The following is a 17,702-nucleotide window of genomic DNA, read 5'->3' on the forward strand; positions in this document are numbered from 1 at the left end:
CTTTACGAATTTTGAGAGGTTAGCGCAGGCTGCGTCATGGCCTGTCGACCGTTGGGGCCATTACCTGGGCCCATTACTGACTGGTGACTTACAAGCCGCTTACCAGCAAGCCAACGTGCAAGGCACCACTCCGTACGCGGATATCAAGACGTGCATATTGGAACGATTGGGCATCGATGCAGAGGCCTACCGGGTGAGGTTACGTCAGGTCAAAGAAAGACCACAGGAGACTCCCCGAGCCCTATCGTTCCGAATCAAGGATCTGACTTCTCGGTGGCTGAAACCCGAAACGTCCACTAAGGAGGAGATCCTAGAAAAGATCCACCTAGAACAATTTCTCTCCTCTCTACACCCTGGTACCCAACGGTGGGTACGTCAACATGCCCGTCTAACCTTGGATACCGCCGTGGAAATAGCAAGTGCCTACAGCCAAGCACAGGAGACCCCACGAGGCAAGGAGGAACATCCCCAGAAACCCCCTCTCACCACCGGCATCAGACCTCTCCGCCCTCTTCTACCTAAAAGACCCGTGATGACCCATTTGTTTCCCACACCGATGCCCACGCGACCTACCAACCCTGGGCCCCAATGTTACGGGTACGGAGGCTTTGGTCACATCGCTCGCATGTGCCCCCACAAAGAAGAACCCATGGAGATTGGCCTGGCCAGGAACTACGTTTGTTCCGTACCCGGTTCTGAACCGCCTTCCTTCCACCGACCCGTGACCATAAACGGACAAACCCTCACAGCTTTGGCAGACTCTGGATGTCGACAGAGTGTTCTCCGGCCCCAGGCCCTGCAGACCCCAGTCGAACCTCCCTCAGGAACGGTCGCCATTCAATGTGTGCACGGCGATACGAGGAGATATCCCACCACCCAAGTCCAAGTCCAACACCCAAAGGATCCGGGAACCACCCTCACCGTAGGGCTTATTCCCTCACTTCCCGAAGAAGCCATATTGGGGAGTGACTATCCCGGATTAACCGGGCTTCTTCAGGACTCAACGGATTCCCTCAACCAATGGTGGGAAGAAGCACCCTTTCCTCAGGGACCATCCTCTCCAACAACTCAACCCAAGCCCCTGAAAACCAAAGCACAGAAAAAGAAGGAGAAAAGGGACTATGTCGACGTCTTTCCAGCGATCCCGGACGAACATCCATGGCAGACAGACCAAGAATTCCGAGCAGCCCAACAAGAAGACCCCGTTCTGCAGGAAGCCTGGGCTAAGGCGTTGGAAAACGAGAATCCTCTTACCGTAGGTCCCTACTTCTACAAAAAACAGGGGTTATTATACTGAAAGGGAGGGGCGCAACAAAAGGCCCAACTGTTGATCGCCGGCCCTTTCCGCGAGAAGGTCCTGTTTCTCGCTCATAGCCATCTTCTGGGCGGACATTTTGGTGACGAAAAAACCAGCCAAACCATTCTAGAGAGATTCTACTGGCCCGGGGTCCACCAACAAGTAAAAACATACTGCCGGGAGTGCCCGGTGTGTCAAAAAAACAGCAGGTATCGACCCCCTCGGGTACCCCTACAACCTCTCCCTATCATTGACATCCCATTTAGTAGAGTAGGGATGGACATCATAGGCCCCCTGTTGCCCTCTCGTAGCAGCTGTCGATATGCCCTGGTCCTCGTAGACTACGCCACACGCTTCCCGGAAGCTTTGCCCCTACGACAACCCACTACCCAGAACATAGCGAAAGCCCTCATCTCCGTATTTTCCCGAGTAGGATTTCCCCGAGAGATCCTAACCGATCAGGGCACCCCCTTTGTATCAGCCTTAATGAAACAGGTCTGTTCACAACTGGGGATCAAACAAATCCGGACTTCGGCTTACCACCCACAGACCGACGGGCTGGTGGAGCGTTACAATGCCACCTTGAAACAAACACTGAAGAAGTTATTGGGGTTGGAAGCCAAAAGGTGGGAAGATATGTTGCCCTTAGCGTTGTTCGCTATACGTTGCAAAACCCAGAGTAGCACTGGCTATTCACCCTATGAGTTGCTATATGGCCGGCCCCCACGTACCCTGTTAGACATGGCCCAGGAAGCCTGGGAAGCCGAACCCAACCGCACTCGCCCCCTCCCAGAGTACATATCCAACCTGCAAACCCACTTGGCAATGATGAGAGACATCGTCCACCAAAACCTGGAAAATGCCCAGAATAAACAGAAAATACAGTATGACAAGGGGACAAAAACCCGGAACTTCTCCGTCGGGGATTTGGTACTGTTGATGATGCCATCCTCTGATCATAAACTCCTAGGGCAGTGGCAGGGCCCGTATGCCGTGCTTCGACAGGTAACCCCTGTCACTTATGAGATAGAACTGGATCCTACACGAGCCACCAAACAGATCTTTCACGTGAATCTGCTAAAAAAATGGGAAGGCCCCCGGCCCGTCCTCTCTACCATCATAGAACAGGTACCCCTTTCCTTTGCCCCCTGTATAGACTCGGGGCTACCCCCCCAACACTGTCACAACCTCAAAAATCACCTATACCCCTTACGTCACGTGTTCTCCTCGGTACCGGGTCATACGACCATCACCGAACACACTATACCCACAATACCCGGGAAGGTGGTCAGACAAAGGCCATACCGAGTTCCTGAAGCCCGTCGGGCCGTTATAAAAGAAGAAACCGAACTAATGCTGCAGATGGGCATAATAGAACCCTCAGTAAGCGACTGGAACTCTCCAATCGTCCTCGTTCCCAAACCCGACGGATCAGTCAGATTTTGCATTGACTTCCGGGAAGTCAACAAAATTTCATCCTTTGACACGTATCCCCTGCCGCGCGTCGACGAGATGATCGAACGCATAGGGAAGGCACAATTCATCTCCACAATAGACCTCTGTAAAGGGTATTGGCAGATACCCCTCAGGCAAGAGGACAGGAAGAAAACAGCGTTTTCCACCCCTGAGGGGTTGTACCAGTTCCTTGTTCTCCCGTTCGGCCTTCACGGGGCCCCCGCCACCTTTCAACGGGCCATGAACCACGTCTTAAGACCCCACACCCAGGATGCGGGGGCATACCTAGACGACATAATCATCTATAGTGATAGCTGGGAACAACACTTGGACCACCTGCACAAGGTCATCACCTCCCTGGGGTCATATGGCTTCACGATCAATCCCGCCAAAACCACCCTGGCTGCACAAACAGTACAATATCTGGGATACCTCCTGGGGGAGGGCCTCATCCGACCCCAATCTACCAAAACCAAAGCCATCCGTTCCCTCCCCTTCCCGAAAACGAAAAAAGACCTCCGTGCGTTCCTAGGCCTCCTAGGGTATTATCGGAGGTTTGTACCCAATTTTTCACAAAGAGCAGCCCCTCTCACAGACCTGTTAAAAAACTCCGCAGCCACGGAGACATTGCTCCAAAACCCAACACCCTTGTTATGGGAGGCCTTTTCCGACCTCAAACGTGCTTTGACCTCTGGTCCCGTACTTGTGAGCCCTGATTACACACGACCCTTCCTTTTGCAGACTGACGCCTCAGAACAGGGGTTGGGGGCAGTATTATCCCAAAAGGACCTGTTTGGTAACGAGAAACCCATTCTCTACCTCAGCCGGAAGTTATTTCCCCGAGAACGCAATTACGCTGTGGTAGAAAAAGAAGCCCTGGCTATTAAGTGGGCAGTGGAAAGTCTCCGCTACTACTTAGAGGGTCGTGAATTTACCATATACACCGACCATGCCCCTCTGGAATGGATGGCCCGAAACAAAGGACATAACGACCGGGTCCTTCGCTGGTTCCTTGTCCTACAACCCTATCGCTTCACCACAGTACACCGAAAAGGGGCAGACCAAGGGAACGCGGACTACCTGTCCCGTTATCCCGTGTCCTCAACCGGTACACGAAAGACACCTAGGGGAAGGGGATGTGACGGATCCTTTCCCCCGGTCCCCAATCCCTCACGCCCACCACCCGGACTACCTCCTTTCCAGAGCTATCCCTTCCAGGACTCACAAATCCGAAGGATCTCCAAAGCGTCCGTGACAACGGAGTCCCCACCCCTCTCTCTCTTTCAGGGTCCAATCAGGAGTGACGACGGAGCGGGAGGAGTCGCCCTACCTCCTTTCCAGAGCTATCCCTTCTAGGACTCACAAATCCGAAGGATCTCCAAAGCGTCCGTGACAACGGAGTCCCCACCCCTCTCTCGCTTTCAGGGTCCAATCAGGAGTGACGACGGAGCGGAAGGAGTCGCCCGGTGCCCCGGAAGTCCCGCCTACCTACAACCAGACGCCCACAGAAAAGGCGGATCCGAAGAGACTGGAGTGGTCGAAAGATCGTGGCAGGAACTCTCGGCTGGCGATAACGGGGAGAACGAAGACGGAAGCGGAGAACTCGAGGAGTGGTCGGAAGACTGGTGGAGTCCCACGGAGGAAGCTGAAGAGCGGCCGTAACTCGGAGGAGAGTTACGGCGGAGCGCGTGAGTACCTCCCACCATACCCTCAGTCTGTTAAAGTACTCTATGTACATACGTAATCTTCCCTTGTATATAACGTCTCTCTCTTCACCATCCCGTCCCGCCACCTTGTAAATTGTGTACAGCACCCTACACCGTGTACATAGCTTGGTCTCACGAACCTTTCCGAGCACTCTTCCTGTACCAACCCCTTGCCTTTCCCCTTCTTACCCCTTTTCCCACACAGTCTGCTTTCTCCTCTTCACCTTTTGGTAATGGGGCCAGCGTCTTCATCTGAGTCCCAGCAGGACTAACGGCTCCTCTTTCTTTCTCTTCCGGTCCTCCGAGGAGCACCCGCCCTGTCTACTGTCGCCGGTTGCAACCAAGAACGGAGACGTCCCTGAAGTACTGACCCCGACGACCCGACCCCGACGACCGCGACGAGGGATTCTTCCACAGCTACCTCTAAACCCTCCACCCGTGTAAACAGAACTTCTGTTCAATAAAACAACACTATAGCCCACTATATCTGGCCTCCTCGTCTGACTTTCCGGCCCGCAATACCCACACGCCGACATACCCCATGTGTTGTGTTTTTCTTTATCCAGCAAATAGGGCGCGGGCAACCAACGGTCACGCCTATGAAACCCTTGATTATGCACACGAGGGTAAGCAGTGCTTTTACCTTGTCTTTGATCGTAACATTTTAGGTTGCTTGCGCCTACTTTTTCTACTCTACTTCGGTGGAGCCACTAAAGTGTGTACTTTTGAACCTGAGCAATAACTAGGTTAACGTCTTTAATCACGACATATTCAGGGCCGTTGCAACGTTTATGGTTGGATAACACCTACTCCATCATGATCTCACTCTCCTGTAGTTTTGACAGTGCTTACTACTGGGGGCCCCTCAAACAACTCAACGTGGCATAGCTTGGTTTACTGCAACACCTTTGCCACCACCGCTACATGAGCGGCACCCTATGGTGGTCACTGACCACATTTTTGACCACACTGGTCGACCACCCTCACTGGGGATATGCAGTGACCACCGTGATATACCCACACAATTTAACTCATGTGGATACCCATACTGCAATCTATGCTTGGTATGTTTGTCTGTTGTTCTATGTGGTACTATTCATGTTTTTTTAAGCCATCATGTGACTGACTGAGACATCTCTGTATGGATGGCAGTCAGGGGTGTGGACAATTCTTGCCACACACCACCAGATACGTGATTGTCACTCCTTCTACCTGTTGTGGTTTTATATATATATATATACACATATATATATTTTTTATCCTTTTGTCTCCTCCCTTCCCCTTTGTTATATCCCTACTAGGTATCACGAGCCTTGGGCCATTCTAAGTAATTTACCTTAGACATAGATTGCACACTAGGTCATTGAACCTCGCAGTCTCCACCCAAGCACATCTTTATACTCACACGGGTTACCTTACTCAAACTTGGAACCCGCATTTACACCCTGCACTACCATCCACACTAGCTAGGTCCTGAAGAAACGCCATTGACCTTTTTTAGGGTAAGCAGGCGTGAAACATGTCGACCTGATTTTAAGTTGCACGGGCACATTGCGCCCAATAGTGACTCACTGACTTCCGGGTCTTTTTATCTTACCAGGGGTCCCACTATATTAAAAAATTTCATTTGGACTCCCCTAGGTAATTTTATCCACATACCTTTGCACGCACGTAACCACTACTTTTTGGACCAACCCCCCTTTTTATTCCACACACCCGCACTCACCTATCGGCTTTTTTCTTTAAAAGATCTCCGCGAAAGAGACCCTTCAGGGGCCTGTCGGGCATTGCAGCGCCGGCCCGACGAGGAGCAAAAAAGACTGATGATGAAGCATGACATCCCTCGGGGTGTGTGAGGGCAACTGAGAGGCAACCCTGAGCCTTCCCCTTCGGGACTGTGTCCTTGATACCGGGGATACCTCTTTGTCTCTTTCACCTTCATCTCTCTCTTTTTCTTTCCCTCCCCTCCCATTCTCTCTATCCCCCTCTTTTTCCTCTCTTCTCTCTGATCTTTCTATCTCCTAGTTGAGCAGGTGTTGATAATAGTATTTCTCACCTCCAACCCGGAACAATGTCCCCATTGATTTAACAGTTTACGTTGGAGCACGGACATTGGACCAGAATAAGCTCCTGGTCCCCATTCTCCTTTTGTTGACATAGTATTAGCACGGCGGCTCAGCCGAGGGACCCTTAACTATACAAACCTCTTCCCTCTCCCCTCGTTTTTTTTTCCTACACTCCTTTGTATCAGATACCACATTTATGAACATGACAACATCCAACATGGGGGACAATCTTGGTCTCGCCTACGGCGAAGACATGGTCTCCAAAATCTTGAGAACACCTTCCATACTTGACATGGACGGCAACATGGCATGCACAAGCTCCCAAGGAGACTGGAATTCATTGACTGCCCTTAAGAAAACACTGGTCAAAGTGACACTACATGGCCAGATAATGACCGAATATCTCAGGGCCAATGCAGCCCGAATGGCCTCATTGTACGCACTGCGCCCCGCATCTTCCTAGACGACCCCATATTCAAGAGAGAATGGAGCCAGATCGCCTGGAAATGTATTTGTGATTGGCTGATTCTTATCATCAGTACAGCTAAACGTCTGTCTGAAGCACTGATCATTAAAATCAAGATCTCCGAAGATGGCCTGAAAACAGGTATCAATATTTCATCTTTTAAGACACGGCTAGCAGAAATCAACAATGAGATGAATGAACACCGCGATTATCTACTACAACAGAAGATTACCAAACTTCAGAAAGATGTCAAGAAGTTTGACAAAGAAAAAGATAACCCATATATCAAGGATGACTATCAAAGCACAGACAATAAGGTCCTTTCAGAAGATGGCTCTACATCATCAAATCACTCAGGACAGTCAGCCTATAGCAATTTGAGCGATAGGAGCTGGGGGAGAGCGGCGAAACAATCCGGCCTACTGCCCCCGCCACCACACATTCCACCCAACCCCTATGGTTTCCATCACCCTATTTATCCACCCAAGGCCCGATGTGGTACCCAGCATTCAACGGACCGCAACCAGGATATGCACAGCCCGGCTATCCACAACCCTTCTTTCCCAACCCGCCACCTCCTTTTCAATAGAGAGGCAGGGGGCGAGGCAGAGGGAGAAGAAGAGGTCAGAAACAAGTACAGTGGCTAGACGCCGGTCAACAACAACAACAACAAAGACAAACCAGGAGCATGACAAACCAAAGACCCTAATTGTCAATCTCTCAAAGAAACGATAGAGCGAGGAAGAAACATTAGCTCTGGAACTAGTTCTTGGTTTTGTCCCTACCCCAAAGGAGGACAAATTCAGAATGAACCAGGAACTACATCAACTGTTCAGCAAAATCCGACTCCAAGCCTACTTCCAGGGATAACCGACCCAGGAGAGAAATGACTCTGGATTCAGACCTCCATCCAAATTCACACCCACCACCGCAATGGTCCCCCCTGAGGTCCTCACGTTTGAGAAAATGGTTCTCAACGAGACCAACCGGCTGACACAGGGCACACCCTACAATAACCTTCCTAATGAAGTACCCTTGGCACTGGAATCACTAAGAGAGGATGAAACTATTATCATCAAACCAGTGGACAAAGGGGGTGCCACAGTCCTCCTGGACATCGTCGCACTCAGTCTCGTAGTCATCAAACAACTCAGTAATACCAGATACTACCGTAAACTCAACACAGACCCTACTGAGGGACTATCTAAACATATCAATATGCTGGTCAATGAGGCGAACACAGAGGGCTGGATTTTCCCCCAGGAAGCAGCCTTCTTAATTAATGACGACCCTAAGACACCTTACTTTTACGTCCTCCCCAAGATACACAAAGGAGTGACTCCTCCGCCAGGACGACCAATTTTCTCCGGGATTAATTCCCTCCTGGAACCATTGAGTCAGTTTAGTGACCACTTCCTCCGGCTTTTGGTCCAGACCACCACCGCTTACCTCAAGGACACACGTGATGTGCTCAATTTGATAGAGGCAGTCAACGAGGATAACACTGAACCCATTGACCTACTTCTAACTTTGGATGTAGAAGCTTTGTACACAAACATCCCTCAGGATGCCACCATCGAGGTTGTTGAAGATTTACTACAAAGAGCGGATCTCCAAACCAACACTCCAGTGGCTTTCATCGTGGACCTTATCACTATAGCCTTGAAGCAAAATTTCTTCATGTACAAGACCTCCATTTTTCACCAGATACAAGGTACCAGCATGGGGAGCACCTTTGCGCCGAGCCTGGCTGGATTGTACATGGCATCCTTCGAGGAAAGACAAATCTTCTCAGATGAAAACCCATACAAAGAGAATCTAATCACATGGAAGCGATACATAGACGATATCCTGATTTTCTGGAAAGGAACCAGAACCCCCTGTAATGCCTTTTTGGAATGGATTAACCATCTCAACCCACATCTCCGATTTACAGGGACAGTGAGTGAATCAACCATACCTTTCCTGGACCTCAGAATCATCCTGGATGAAGGTGTCCTAAGAACTACACTACACAGGAAAGCTACAGACTGTAACAGTCTCCTAGACTTCAACAGCCACCACCCGAGGGCCCTACGAGAGAATCTACCCTATGGACAGTTCCTACGTATATGGCACAATTGTACCACCAATCAAGACTTCGACATCGAGGCCAACCAACTGGAGAAGACATTACCCCAAAAGGGTCGTCACTCAGGCAAGGAAACGAGCCCGGAACAACCATAGAGAATCTCTCCTAGAAACCAGAATCAAAGCACCCAACAATTCCATCACTTGTGTGACTACATTCACACCGCTATCCAATAGGCTCAAGAAGATCATTAAACGTAATTGGAAGATCCTTAACACGGATATTATAGAATTGGAACAACCACGTTTCGCTTTTAAAAGGACGTCCAATCTACGAGACACACTGATCAACACACGCCCAGTACACAAAAGATTGAGCCAACGGAACAACACACTGTGGTATCTACCTCCTGTGACAGGCCACTACCCCTCCGGAAACTGCCACGCCTGTTCCACGACGAGCCATAGCAAACTTCTGACCCTGGACAATTTGACTTGGGAACAACGAGGACACTCCAACTGTAACACCAGGAACTGTATATACCTCATCACGTGCCCATGCGGAATCAGATACATTGGTATCACCTAACGCCCTATCAAGACACGAATAAGTGAACACAAAGCACCATCCGACGAGGGAGGTCAGCTACCAAACTGACCAACCACTTCTTGGGAGTCGGACACAACTGTGACCAAATAACATGGACTATATTAGAATCCAGACCCTTTTGGAACACCCAAGCTCTACTGCGACAGGAACAACGCTGGGTGTTGCGTCTTCACACTCATACCAAGGGACTGAATGAGGAAATACCCTGGATAGAACTCTGACACTGTACAGCCTACTAGATCGTGACCCAAAAACAAACTATTTCACCCCTATAAATATACCATATGCACCTCATTGGGGGCTATGGTCCCTGCCACACAATCCTCTGAGCAGGGAACATGTACATCTGACATTATAGTAAAATATGGGGACCCCCGTTTAGTTTACTTCACTCCATTCACTTGCTTCCATTTGGATGTAGGCTCACCTACAGAACACCCATTGGGTTTTCTAAGTACATGCATTGACCACACGATACTTTAAATATATAAACAAAGACGCCTTGCGCAGGCTTACTCTTGTTCTGCCCTCAAACACACAGGCTGCTCACCGCGCATGCGCACAGAATCCTTCCACAACCAACACGCATGCGCCAAACTAAGACTCTTCTCACCGCGCATGCGCAGCACCTGGCGGCCATGACAGAGCCTGACACACGAACGAAAAAGGAAATAGGGGCCGCCCTAGGAAGAGCTTTTTTAGAGAAACATCATACACAACCCACACTACTTGCAGGCAGCCGTTGACAGAGGGTAGGTGCGGAACGAGCCGGCACCCGACGCAACCGTGAGTACACTCTCTCCCACCCTGATGGGATCCAGTAAGCAGCACCCATGAGGACTACAAACAATATTCATACGCTCAGGGGAACTTTTGATAATACTACCCCATGTGTTGTGTTTTTCTTTATCCAGCAAATAGGGCGCGGGCAACCAACGGTCAAGCCTATGAAACCCTTGATTATGCACAAGAGGGTAAGCAGTGCTTTTACCTTGTCTTTGATCGTAACATTTTAGGTTGCTTGCGCCTACTTTTTCTACTCTACTTCGGTGGAGCCACTAAAGTGTGTACTTTTGAACCTGAGCAATAACTAGGTTAACGTCTTTAATCACGACATATTCAGGGCCGTTGCAACGTTTATGGTTGGATAACACCTACTCCATCATGATCTCACTCTCCTGTAGTTTTGACAGTGCTTACTACTGGGGGCCCCTCAAACAACTCAACGTGGCATAGCTTGGTTTACTGCAACACCTTTGCCACCACCGCTACATGAGCGGCACCCTATGGTGGTCACTGACCACATTTTTGACCACACTGGTCGACCACCCTCACTGGGGATATGCAGTGACCACCGTGATATACCCACACAATTTAACTCATGTGGATACCCATACTGCAATCTATGCTTGGTATGTTTGTCTGTTGTTCTATGTGGTACTATTCATGTTTTTTTAAGCCATCATGTGACTGACTGAGACATCTCTGTATGGATGGCAGTCAGGGGTGTGGGCAATTCTTGCCACACACCACCAGATACGTGATTGTCACTCCTTCTACCTGTTGTGGTTTTATATATATATATACACATATATATATTTTTTATCTTTTTGTCTCCTCCCTTCCCCTTTTTTATATCCCTACTAGGTATCACGAGTCTTGGGCCATTCTAAGTAATTTACCTTAGACATAGATTGCACACTAGGTCATTGAACCTCGCAGTCTCCACCCAAACACATCTTTATACTCACACGGGTTACCTTACTCAAACTTGGAACCCGCATTTACACCCTGCACTACCATCCACACTAGCTAAGTCCTGAAGAAACGCCATTGACCTTTTTTAGGCTAAACAGGCGTGAAACATGTCGACCTGATTTTAAGTTGCACGGGCACATTGCGCCCAATAGTGACTCACTGACTTCCGGGTCTTTTTATCTTACCAGGGGTCCCACTATATTAAAAAATGTCATTTGGACTCCCCTAGGTAATTTTATCCACATACCTTTGCACGCACGTAACCACTTCTTTTTGGAACAACCCCCCTTTTTATTCCACACACCCGCACTCACCTATCAGCTTTTCTCTTTAAAAGATCTCCGCGAAAGAGACCCTTCGGGGGCCCGTCGGGCATTGCAGCGCCAGCCCGACGAGGAGCAAAAAAGCCCGATGATGAAGCATGACATCCCTCGGGGTGTGTGAGGGCAACTGAGAGGCAACACTGAGCCTTCCCCTTCGGGACTGTGTCCTTGATACCGGGGATACCTCTTTGTCTCTTTCACCTTCATCTCTCTCTTTTTCTTTCCCTCCCCTCCCATTCTCTCTATGCCCCCTCTTTTTCCTCTCTTCTCTCTAATCTTTCTATCTCCTAGTTGAGCAGGTGTTGATAATAGTATTTCTCACCTCCAACCCGGAACAATGTCCCCATTGATTTAACAGTTTACGTTGGAGCACGGACATTGGACCAGAATAAGCTCCTGGTCCCCTTCTCCTTTTGTTGACATAGTGTTTTAACGATCGTCACACTTGTGGTTCAGGGCTATAGTTTCTTAGTCAGTTTTTATATAAAATGTGTTTGTACAGTAATGGAATAGTGTAAATTTGAAAGTTATTAATATACATTTATTTGTGATTCTTTTTTACAGATACAGAACAGGAGTGTTTCTCATCTGTTTGCACTCTTCTCGTGCAAGATTGTTTGGATGAAGGGTCCTTCGGTGTTTCATCATACTTGCTGTGCCGTACGAGTATTTCTTGTCAGGATCCCCTTGCAACAGAAATCTTGCACGTGACCAAGGTGGCTTTGATCTTTGTTTGCCCCTCGGGAAAAGTAAAAAAATTCCACACCACTGAAGGAAAACGTTGTGGGCGTGGTGTGTCCTCCAAAAATTCATCCTTAGATTCGGTGAATGTTTTAAAGCGACAACATTTACAGTTTTTGTAAGTTAAACTTATAAAATTTTGTTAGCTGTAAGCATTTTATATATCTGTGATTCTATCTTGTGGTATTTTGTTGAGAATAGCATGTTGTTTTTTAAACAATCTTTTTGATTGTTTTTTTTTTGCCCGCTGTTAATTGATGAGTACGATTGAAATCACTATATTTAGTGAAATTTAATATATTCTGAGAACAGCAAAAAAGGCAAACAAATTACCTTGTGGAAATTATGCTGTGTTGTAAAAAATTTATTATTACATGTTATAATTTTTTTTTCCTTTTCTTTCACATATCCAAATTTTAAAATAAGCAATTTATATGAATGTAGATTGCAATGAAAATCTGAAAAAATATGTATACCATTTTTTATTCCTATTACTGTGAAGGTAAGTTTAACTAAGTCTCAATATGCAGAATGAGGAGGTCTGCAAGAAGCTACAAAGTTGAAACACGTTTCTAAAAAGACTCTGTTTATACCTATGTAGTTTTGAAATCTGATAATCAGATATCATGTGACCTGCAAAAAAAGAGATTTGAGGGGTTCATAATATTTCCCATTGTAGCTATTGAAGGACCGCAATCCTTTCAATCATTCTTCTTTGAACATCTTTGCAGACAAAACTCTGTGGTTACCTTCTATCATTCGCAAGGAATTTTAAAACCGGAAATATGTCACTTTTTGTAACATAGTTATTGTGCAAGGCACTCTTTCATATTTACAAAGAGAAGAACGGCCCACCTGCGGCGGGATGCCTGGCTTTCACCTTGGGGATGCCCAGTACGGGTTATCTCACAGGGAAAAACCAGGACGGGTTCCCAATGCAAGCGCCAAGATGCCCAAGGGTGAGTTGAGCGCTATATAAGAACACATAATAATAATAATAATAATAATAAAAGGCACTCTGTGTACTTTTTATTCTCCATGTAAATACAACCTCGTAATGCACACCACTTTGCGTTGAAAGGGTGTTCTATAAGTGTTGTTGTGCATGATTGCACTGAATACTCATAGAACAAGACACATGTCTAGATTTATTAGAAATCATGAATCTCGATATGTGTGTGAATGCTGCACCATTCTAAAATTGGTATAGGAAAGCACAACAAGGAGCATTGTTTTCATTTCTCCACATCTTTATATCTTCAATGCATGCTGAAATGTTCAGCATACATTGAAGGAGAAAAATTGATTTTCTCATTGTTTTTGTGCAGTAAGGTGTGTCTTCCTGCACAAAGACAAACAGCACATGACACAGATATCCTTGCACTATGGTGCAAGGGTACCTGTGTCACCACATGGCTGCAGTTTAAGCAGCCGTGCAGAGAGAAGCATAGATTTGCAACATATTTATGTACATATGTTGCATCCCTGTGCTTCGGAAGTACTACAGCACACTGCAGTTAAAGAGGTTACTTTGTGATGCTGCAGCACTTCCTCATAGTTCTGCACTTATACATTCACCATACGCTACTAATGCATTCATTCAGTCAATTACATACTACACATACATTCATCTAAACTTTCACACACTAACAAAAAAATGTAGCTCTTTTTTTAAACCAGGAAAGTTAGTTCTTACAAGAACTTTTTTTTTTCTTCTTTTTTGTTTTTTGTTTTTGGGGGGTTTTCTGAACAATTTTTTATTTTTTTTGGTTTTTCTGCACAAAAAAAACAACTACAAAAAACAGGAGGAACCAAACAATGAACTTAAGGGAAAAATAAAAAAAAAATAAAAAAAATAGCAAATGTGACTTTCTTGCCGGCGGCAGATCAGATCGATCGACTGCTCACCGTAGCACAAAGTCTCAGAGCACTTTTAAAAATTGAAATTGAGGACGGATGTCCAAATTTTGGGCTAAATGATGCACTCTTGAAGTGCTCAGCTGCGATGAGGTGGAAGGCGCAGGAGCAGGAGTGTTTCTCATCCGTTTGCACTCTTGTCGTGCAAGATTGTTTGGATGAAGGGTCCTCAGGTGCTTCATCATACTAGCTGTGCCGCACAAGTATTTCTTGTTAGGATCCCCTCGTGACAGCACTCTTTTGCAAATCTTGCACGTGACCAAGGTGGCATTGGTCTTATTCTGCCCCTCGGGAAAAGTAAAAAATGTCCATACCACTGAAGAAAAACGTTCTTTGGGTGGTGCCTCCACCAAAAATTCATCCTCAGATGAGTGAGGAGATGCAGGTGATGCCTGCTGCCCTGAAGCTATTTTTAGTAGAAAAAAGTTAGAGCTAAGTGTAAACTTAGTCTAAAAAATCTTCTTCTCTGCAAAGAAATGTTCTTCCAAAGAAGGTGAAAGAAGAATGATTGAATTGGGTGGGGTCTTTCAATAGTTAGAACAGGAAGTTTAATGAACCAATCAAATTTCTTTTTTTGCAGGTCACATGGGATCCGCGCACCGTGCGCTTACGCGTCACGCACCCAGCGCGCATCCGCGAAATTTAATTAAAAAACAAAAATAGGATTAGATGTAAAAATATATTACTTTTAAGACTAGTTTAGAGTTTGTCTTCAATTAATATTCACATGAAATACATATATATATTTTTTTAAATGTTAAATATTTCGCGGAATCCGCGCACCTACCTTCTCATAGAAGCAGATGATGCATCGCGGCAGCGCATAAATGTCGCTTTACGTACATCGAACGTGTCGCCTATAGGCTGGGAGTCGCGTACGGTCGTGTTGCGATCGCGCACTAAACACGTACCCAACGCATACCAAGCATGGATGCTATCACGTAGAGATCGAGAACGGTGCTCATAGGGTGTGCGGATCCAAAAACATGGGAAAAAAATATATAAAATAAAGTTTTGAACATATAGTTAAAAAAATATTTTGAAAAATATAAAAATATATGTTTGAAAAACCCAATAAAATAAAATAGTATTTTTTAATTTTTAAAAGAATTAATTGAAAAAACCATAATTAATGAAATTGACACACTGAATTTGAAAAATATAGATATCCAATCAAAATCATTAAACATGATATCTTCAGAGATAAGTTAAAGATAGCAATTGGCATTTAAAAAACCTTGGAAATTCACTGAATTAAAACCAAAGGTTTCAGGGGCGTTATAGTTAGGAACTGGCATTTAAAAAACCTTAGAAATTCAGTGAAAAAAACATAGGTTTCAGGGGCATTATAGTTAGCTTGACATTTCCCTTGTACAAAACACTAGAAATTCCCCTGTTATAGTTAGTTCAGCTAACTATAACTCGCGCCCCCGCAATGCACTGCTGATGACGTCGCATATTACATCACTGATGACATCACTGATGACATCTCAAATGACATCACTGATGACATCACTGATGACATCATCCAGTGAGTATGTGTTTCTGTACAGTTTTCATATGCTTAATATATATAGGGAATGGTCTGTTGAAGAATGAGTGGGTGTACAAGTGCGTGAATGGATGATTTTCTAGGTGCGTAACTGGCTCTATGAGTGATTCATTAAATGTATCTTACTGCAGACTAGTGACTAAACTGTGTGAATGTCTGTATTTGTTTGTGTGTAGGTGTATAAGTGGCTGCATGGTTTTGTGAATAGCTATATGAGTGTCTATATGGGTTATTGATTGTTTGTCTGAGTATCTGTATTGGTGCCTGAGTGTTTGTGTGGGTAGGGTGTGTGTGACTCTATGCATAGGTGTGTGAGTGGGTGATTCTATGGGTGCATGGTTTTAAGAGTGCCTCTGTGATTGACTGTATGGTTGGGTGAGTGTATGTATGGGTGTGTTAGGGATTGAATGTATATCTCAGTGGTACATGTGTGACTAACTACATATGTGAAAGGCAGTATATATGTGTGTAAGAGTATATAAGTTGGTATAAGTGAGAGTGTGTGATTGTGAGAGTGGCTGTCAGGATTGCCGATTCCAGCGTCACCGAGTTGCGAGTGACTTCCCCATAGCGTCTAGCTATCGCGCATGCGCGATAGCACCGAAACAGTTGAAAAGCCTGCCGTTCAGGAACCTCGGGGCTTCGCGTTCTAGTGTTGCCCCGCAGGCGGTTCCCTGAACTTCCTGTATCCTGTTTCCTGGTTTTTTGCTTGGCGTTCGTCTCGGAGGACCGGGACATTCTACACTACCTGCATCGCTTCGAGTGTTTGCAATCCCCTTCTTTTTTCGGTCGTTTGTATGAGAGCCGTCTCTCATATTTCAGAGCTCTGTTTCCCCTCCTTTTTTGTGCGTTCGTTATATTGGTGCCGAGCCTCTGTGTTGGCTGTAACTGGACGCGAGCTGCCCCTAGTTTCGGGACTTTGGTGTTTTAGGGTCAGATCGCTCCGCCCACCTTGCCGGATTTTGTCCCGCGGGCCGGCCGGGTGTCTCTGCCCTGTCCCCTTCCTCCCAAACTGCTCCCGTGGACCTGCCAGTTACCCCCTAAGGAGGCTCTTGTTCACCTTACGCCGCATTGGTCCTGACCCGTCTTCCTGAGTTCCTTCCCTGCTGCATCTTCCAGATTCTAGCTGTAGAAGCCTCTACAGCATTTGATCGGACTCCTTGTTCTGTGAAGACATCTGGATACCCTTGTAAGATAAGTGGTCGGAAGGGGGAAGGGAAGTAGTGTTTTCAGATGTTCATGTGGGTGTATTACTATAGGGTTGCCTTTATCTATCCTAGGGACATCCTCCTACAGTCCTGAAGGGAAACTACGTCTAGCCTGTACCCTTTCCTGACCTCTTCAGTCCTTCTGTGCAACTATCTAGAATAAGCAAGCTGTTAGTTATAGGTAACTAGATAGCAGAGCTATACATTAAAGAAGGGTTAAACTAGGGGTATTGTAGGCCCTTATTTAGGGCCTTATATATTGTTCTTCTTACCTTTTTCAGAACCTTGCTCCAAGAACACAGACACAGTTCCACAGAAAAGGAAGCAAGAAGATTGCAGCTCCTGTGTTTTTCCCCTCTATCCTTGTTTTGTTTCCCCTCTTTCCGCCACCTCCTCTGCGCTCTAGAGTTTGATAGACGCGGTAGGGTGGGGTGGAAGGTTGGGACCTTCCTACGCCTGAAGTTGGGATTCCTTGACGTCCCTGCAGAAATTCGACTGGGTAAGATCCTTACAGAACGCGAAGCCCACGTGGT

The sequence above is a fragment of the Triturus cristatus genome, chromosome 11 (genome assembly GCF_964204655.1).
Source record: "Triturus cristatus chromosome 11, aTriCri1.1, whole genome shotgun sequence".
Lineage (NCBI taxonomy): Eukaryota > Metazoa > Chordata > Amphibia > Caudata > Salamandridae > Triturus > Triturus cristatus.